Source organism: Panicum virgatum, chromosome 9K (assembly GCF_016808335.1).
Source record: "Panicum virgatum strain AP13 chromosome 9K, P.virgatum_v5, whole genome shotgun sequence".
NCBI lineage: Eukaryota > Viridiplantae > Streptophyta > Magnoliopsida > Poales > Poaceae > Panicum > Panicum virgatum.
The window spans coordinates 68,716,158-68,722,348 of record NC_053144.1 but is presented as its reverse complement, the minus strand read 5'-3'; positions in this window follow the sequence as shown (position 1 = coordinate 68,722,348).

Below are 6,191 nucleotides of genomic sequence, written 5' to 3'. Positions count from 1 at the left end.
CGCTGGCCGCTCTGGGCGAAGGGGTGGGGCGGATGCGAGGGGAATGGGGTGCGGGCGTGCGTGCACACGTGCGGCGCGAGCTAAATGGGGGAGTGAGGGTGTGAGGAGGGGGCGGGACGCTCGGCGGAGGAAGCAGGGCGTCGGCGGCGAGGGTAGCCGTGGCGCTCCGCGTGCGCGTTTATGGCGCGCTGGCGTGGCTGAGCGGCGAGGCAGCAGCGGGGCAGCGACGCAGTGAAGGCGAGGCGATGATGGCGGGGTGGCGTGCGGGCAGCAGGTGCACGGCCGGCCCGTTTGGGCGCTACGGCGGCGAGGCGGCGCGTCGCCGTGCGCTTGTCGCGGCGTGCGCGTCAACGGGCTGGGCGCGGCGAGGACAGCGTGCGCGCTCAAGTGGAGGGGCGTCAGCGGCGCGGCGAGGTAGCGCGGCGGCAGCGAGGCAGCAAGGCCGCGGCAGCAGCGCAGCGAGGCAGCGAGCGCACGCGCGCTCAAGTGCCTGCGCGCGCGCACAGAGCAGAGAGGAGAGAGTCAGCGGGGAAGAGAGAGAGAGGGGAGAGAGAAAGAGAGTGGAGAGAGGGAGAAAAAGTCAGCGGTTTGACTTGGTTCAAACTTAAGATTTTCAATGGAAACTCGAAAAATTTTGAACACGAAAGTTGTTCAAAATTAAATTTCCTACAACTTTCCTTTTAGGCAAAAATGCATTTGAGCGTTGGTTTGAAAGTTTAAAATTTGAAATCCAGTTTAATGATCCCGCTTGTGTTTCGGGGTTTTTCTCAAATTTTCATGTTAGAACTTGAAAAACTTTGGACACGAGAGTTGTTTATCTTGTCAAGCTCTACAACTTTCATGTTGGGCAAAAGTTCGTTTAATCAAAGATGCGAGAGTTGACTTTTTGGTGTATTTAAACGGAACCCGGCTTTTAAGTAATTAACCGACTAGGGTTAACTGTGTCATTGCATGTTAATTGCTTGTTTAATAGTGCCAAACACCTGAGGTGTTACAGCCTACCCCCCTTAAAAGAATCTCGTCCCGAGATTCAGATAAGCAAACTAAGCGAGGAAAAAGATGTACCTCCAGTTGAATTCAGAAAACCGGGGAAATTTTGATTTAGGTAGCTTTCAGTTTCCCAGGTAGCTTCCTCTTCGGTATGGTGACTCCATTGAATCTTGTACATTCTAACTGCTTTTCTTCGAGTGGCCCTTTCCTTTTGATCAAGAACCTTGATAGGATGCTCGACATAAGAGAGATCTGGTTCCACCAATATTTCTGTTTGTTCAATGATCTCGGTGGGAACCCGAACACATTTCTTGAGTTGAGAAACATGGAAAACATCATGTACTGCTGCCAGTCGAGGAGGAAGTCGTAATCTATAGGCCACGGGTCCACAAATCTCAGTGATTTCATAAGGGCCAACATATCGGGGAGCTAATTTGCCCTTCACGCCTAATCTCTGTACACCCTTGGTTGGCGAGACTCGAAGATAGACATGATTACCCACTTCGAATTGCAACGGGTCTCTCCTTTTATCAAAATAACTCTTTTGCCTAGACTGGGCGGCCTTTAAATTCTCTTGTATTACCCTTACTTTCTCTTCTGCCTCCGTTACGAGATCGGGTCCGAATGCCACTCGTTCTCCGACTTGCGACCAGCTCAAAGGGGTACGACACCGTCGACCATATAAGGCCTCAAATGGTGCCATTTTCAAACTCTCTTGATAACTATTGTTATATGAGAACTCCGCTAGAGCTAGACATTTGTCCCAACTCTTGTCATAATGAAGGACGCAAGCTCTCAACATGTCTTCTAGGATTTGGTTCACCCTCTCAGTTTGTCCATCAGTTTGGGGGTGATAAGCTGAACTTCGAATCAATTTTGTCCCAAGAGATGCTTGTAACTGTTCCCAAAAGCGTGCAACGAACTGTGTTCCACGATCAGAAATGATTGTCTTGGGTACCCCATGCAAGCAAACAATGCGATCGAGATAGATCTCAGCATACTTCTTTGCAGTGTAAGTAGTATGTACTGGAATAAAATGTGCCGTCTTGGTGAGTCTATCCACGATAACCCAAATGGAATCATGCCTCTGGGATGTGTTGGGTAATCCAATAATGAAGTCCATACTTATATCTTCCCATTTCCACGATGGAATAGGCAGAGGTTGAAGCAAACCGGCTACTCTCAAGTGGCTGGCTTTGACTCTCTGGCAGGTGTCACATTCCGAGACATATTTAGCAATTTCCCTTTTCATCCTAGTCCACCAGAAATTTTGCCTAAGATCTTGGTACATCTTGGTACTGCCTGGATGAATAGAAAATTTGGAAAGATGTGCCTCGTCGAGAATTTGCTTCCGAAGATCATGATTTTTCGGAACAACTAAACGACTTTCGAACCATAGGACTCCCTTATGGTCCTGACGAAAACACTTATACTTTCTTTCTCCTTGAGAGAGTTTCTGTTTAATGATCCCAACACCCTTATCATGTAATTGGGCCATAATGATCTGATCATGAAGGGTTGGTTCAACTAAAATGTGATTTAAGGTACCTTGGGGAATCATTTCCAACTGGAGCTTCCTCAGCTCATGACAGAGGGTTTCCGAATAGGATTCCACGGATAGGCAATGGCAATGAGCTTTGCGACTGAGTGCATCTGCTACAACATTAGCCTTGCCTGGGTGATAGTGCACCTCAAGATCATAGTCCTTGATTAATTCTAGCCACCGTCTTTGTCTCATATTTAGGTCAGCTTGAGTGAAGATATATTTGAGACTTTTGTGATCGGTGTAGATATTGCAATGAGTACCCATAAGATAATGCCTCCATATCTTTAGAGCATGAATGACCGCTGCTAATTCAAGGTCGTGAGTAGGATAATTCTGCTCATGGGGTCGAAGAGCTCGTGACGCATAAGCAATAACTCTATTGTCTTGCATGAGCACACAACCAAGTCCAGTACCTGACGCGTCACAATACACATCAAAGGACTTGGTGTTATCAGGTTGAGCTAAGACAGGTGCTGTAGTCAACTGCTCCCTTAGGGTGTGGAAAGCCTTTTCACATTTTTCATCCCACACAAATTTTACTCCTTTCTTCAATAGTTCCGTCATTGGCTTAGCAATTCTGGAGAAATCCGGAATGAATCGGCGATAATATCCGGCTAAACCAAGAAAACTGCGAATCTGATGAACGGAGGTAGGAGGTTTCCAGTCCATCACTTCTTGCACCTTGCTAGGATCCACAGATATGCCTTCGCTGGAAATAGTGTGGCCCAAGAATTTCACACTATCTAGCCAGAATTCACATTTGGAGAATTTAGCATAGAGCTGATGGTCCCGAAGACGTTGGAGAACAATGCGCAGGTGCTTAGCATGGTCTTCCTCATTCTTGGAATAAATAAGGATGTCATCAATGAAAACCACGACGAACTTGTCGAGCTCAGGCATGAATACCGAGTTCATGAGATACATGAAATAGGCAGGTGCATTTGTGAGACCAAAAGACATGACTAAATACTCATAGAGTCCATACCGTGTGGAGAATGCGGTTTTAGGAATATCACATGGACGAATTTTAATCTGATGATAGCCGGAGCGAAGATCAATCTTTGAGAAAATCCTAGCTCCAGCCAGTTGATCGAAGAGAACATCAATGCGGGGAAGGGGATATTTGTTTTTGATTGTCACCGCATTGAGAGGTCGGTAGTCCACACACAACCTCAAACTATCATCCTTTTTCTTTACAAAGAGGGCTGGACAACCCCAAGGTGATGCACTGGGGCGAATGAAGCCTTTGTCCAGAAGTTCTTGAAGTTGGATTTTTAACTCGGCCAACTCTTTAGGTGGCATTCTATATGGCCTCTTTGAGATAGGGGCAGTGCCTGGTTGTAGTTCAATAATAAACTCAATCTCTCTATCTGGTGGCATTCCTGGCAAGTCATCCGGGAATACATCGGCGTACTCGCATACCACAGGAATTTCTTCTAGGCTGGATGTGCTCAGGGTAAATGCACAAGAATTGACACACTCTCGGAAGGGTAAATAGAGAGTAGTGGTTCCATATTTTGGCGAATTTAATTCGACCGCCCTGGCGGGAATATCTATTATAACCCCATGCTGAGTCATCCAATTCATCCCCAAGATGATATCTATACCCTGAAGTGGTAGGAGTATAAGGTCGGTGTTGATGGTCAGGCTACCCAACTTGATTGGCACAAGCCGTGTTATTTGATTCGAAGCGATTTTACCCCCTGGGGTTGATATCATGTACGACCCTTTTGTGTGAGTAAAATCCAAACCCATTTTCGCACCAAATTTTGCACCAATGAAACTATGCGATGCACCAGAATCAAATAATATAACTGCAGGCTTGTTGTGGATAGGAAATGTACCCGTCATCACTGGTGCGCCCTCAGGAAGTTCTGCAAGAGTGGTGAAATTGATACGCCCTTGCTTGACCTGAACAGTTTGCCTTCTGCCCTTGTTCTTGTTGTTTTGATTAAAGCCTTGGCCCGGGTTTTGTCGCCTGGGTTGCGGGCACTCACGGGCGAAATGAGTTGAGCTCCCACAATTGAAACAACGATTTCCCTCACTTGGACGAGCTGGCGGTGGAGCAGTTGGCCGTGGACCAGTTAACTGAGGAATAGGGAAACGTGCAACACTTTGCTGCAGTGGAGGCCTGATAACCCAACGCCCTGGCTGAGGGGCTTTCTGAGGAATCTGGGGTGCAACATTCTGTACTATGCGATATCTCTGTGGCTGCGCACTAGAGGGTCCAGCTGGCGCTTTCCTCTTTTTCTCAGCACGGTGAGTCATGATACAGTCTTCTTGAGTGAGTGCGAGATTTACCAGCTCATTGTATGTGTCGACCCTAATGGGGTTTAGTCGTTCCTTGAGCTTGGTGTTTAAGCCTCTACGAAAACGATCACGCTTCTTAACATCTGTGTCAGCATGATAGCCCGCGTACTGACAGAGATTGTTGAAAGCTTGGGCATACTGGAGAACTGTACGTGTCCCTTGAGTAAGAGCCAGGAACTCATTCAACTTCCTATCCATGAGACCTTCTGGAATATGGTGACCCTTGAATGCAGCCTTGAATTCTTCCCATGTGGCAACGTGATCAGCTGGGAGCATGCCAAGGTAGTTATCCCACCAAAGACGTGCCGAACCGCGAAGCTGTTGCGCGGCAAAGCGGGCCTTGTTTTGCTCTAAGCATGGTGCCAGAAGTAGGGAAAACTTGGACTCAATTGTGCGAATCCAAGCATCTGCATCCAGGGGCTCTTCTGTTTTGTTGAACAGAGGGGGCTGAGTTGCCAAGAAATCTGGATAACCAGCAGCTTGAGGTTGATGAACATTGGGTCCACCCCGTTGCTGCTGTTGTTGTTGTTGTCCCTGGACGAGTTGACGGAGTAACTCGGTTTGGGCAGCCAGATATTCCGCGAAGTTGGGTGGCGGTGGTGGCGGTCGCTGCGAACTGCTACCATTCGCGTCCCCGAAACCCTCAGGGTTGCCGCGTGTCGCTCCTACCATCTGGAATGGCAAAATCTCTCATTAGTAGGATGACATACGACAATCCCCAAGAACAGAAGGGTAAGCGCGGAAATGTAGAACTAAAAGGAGCACGATAACAATAGGAACAGCAACGCTGCTTGTTACAAGAAAATTCATAACTTGCACTCTGTTCATCGAAATGCGCCCAAATTTTTACAACAGATAGATAATTTATCATACTACAACTTTGGTATTCAACTCCAAAGCCAAATCGACAGTTACGGTGGGCGAAAAATGTCATTTCTGCCGCTCTGTCCAGTCTGCTTTTCAGCAGGCCGAGATGCAATGTTCGGGCCATAACTTTTGACACACAGGTCTAAAAATGCTGAAATTTGGTGAGCATTTAGATCATGAAATTCCCAACAACTTTGGTATTCGACACACAGCCCAGAAATGCAAGGAAACATGGAGAAAAATTCAGACAAGTTTCTGCAGCGATAGACTCCACTGCAAAACAACCATTACCACCATCCATCGAGTTCTTAACCAAGGCCTAAGCGATTAAGGTACTTTTACATATAAGTGGCACTCCTTTACAAAAGCGAGGTACTCCACTCTTAGTTAGCCTATTACATCACCATCCAAAGTTAGGCTACCCTCTAGAGGAGTATGCGCGAAAGACTACTTAAGACATCATCTAAAAGTCGTCCAG